The 1,280-nt window shown below is 47.5% G+C and overlaps 1 protein-coding gene across 1 annotated transcript in view; it reads right to left on the reverse strand.

Annotated features, from left to right (window-relative positions):
* The window catches only part of LOC119408612 (fibroblast growth factor receptor-like 1), a 13,160-nt gene that overhangs the window by 1,544 nt on the left and 10,336 nt on the right, over window positions 1–1,280 (reverse strand). The gene's annotated exons all lie outside the window — the stretch shown is intronic.

The following is a 1,280-nucleotide window of genomic DNA, read 5'->3' on the forward strand; positions in this document are numbered from 1 at the left end:
TTGTTGTTATATACCTGGATGACTGAGAAAACAAACTTTGTGTTTTTGAAACCATTAGTGAAAAGGCCAGACCTCAGGGGTATCTGAGGCAGGCTTGGAACACAAGAGTCAGGGTGGCTTCTGGGTAATACCAGATGGCTAGGCCTCAGACTGATGAAGCCTCTTGGACGAGGGGCGAAACGTTTCTTTTTAACAAAAAAACGAAGTCCAGATGACATGATTCAACCTTTTTTGTAGTCTTCAGATTAGCTCTATTGAAATCTCCTGCAATTATATGAACACCGTCGGGGTGAGCCCGCTGCTGTTCATTGATGGTGTTCAGCAGGAGAGAGAGTGCCGTATTTACATTAGCGTCGGGTGGTATATACACAGCAGTAATTATCACTACTGTTAGCTCTCTCGGTAGAAAAAAAGGTCGGCATCTCACAGACGTACTCAACGTCTGGGGAACAGTGATTATCTATAATTGTCCCGTTATTACACCAGTTCTCATGCACATAAATACAGAGACCCCACCTCTGCTCTTACCGGAGTCCGCAGTCCTGTCCCAGCGTAGCAGAGAGCGGCCTGCTAGCTGTATGCTAGCATCGGGTATCCCGGGGTGAAGCCAGGTTTCGGTGATAATCAGAACATAGCAGTCACGAACATAGCGATTTCCAGCGAGTTGCAATTCCAAATAATCCGTTTTATGCACCAGGGATCTGGCATTAGAGAGATAAAGGCTCGGTAGAGGTGGCTTGTGAGGTTGTGATCTTAGCCTTAGCATAACGCCAGACCTGCAGCCTCGCTTCTGCTTCCTCTCCCTTCTCCGTCTGCGCCGCCTCCCAGGCCCGACAACAATCCACGGAGAGCCGGGTGATCTCGTTATATCGTCTGGGATGTAGTGCTTGTAATGAAAGTCACTCGAAACAGGTATTTGGTGCTGCTCACCGATGTCCAAAAGGGTCTGACGTCCATAGTTGATGTTTGCAAACTGGGCAATGCAAACACAAGAAAAAAGGACGTACAAAAATAACATTAAAAAGCACTGAAAGGGAGAGCTGTGAGCCGCTGCAACCATGCGCGCTGCCATCTTGAAAACATCTCCTCCTACATGTCTCTGTGTGAGTGCAGCTACAGCGTGCGCTCTCAGGACATCATTACCTGCAGTGTTCCCTCAGTGAGGACTGAACTAGACAAAAGGACCTTCTCCTACTCCGCTCCTGTTTCCTGGAATATCTTGTAAAAAGATCTGAAGCTCTCGACCTTTGACCTCTCTAAGTGTCTTTAAGAATCTGTTG

Source organism: Nematolebias whitei, chromosome 4 (assembly GCF_014905685.2).
Source record: "Nematolebias whitei isolate Nwh7 chromosome 4, NemWhi1, whole genome shotgun sequence".
NCBI classification, from domain to species: Eukaryota; Metazoa; Chordata; class Actinopteri; order Cyprinodontiformes; family Rivulidae; genus Nematolebias; species Nematolebias whitei.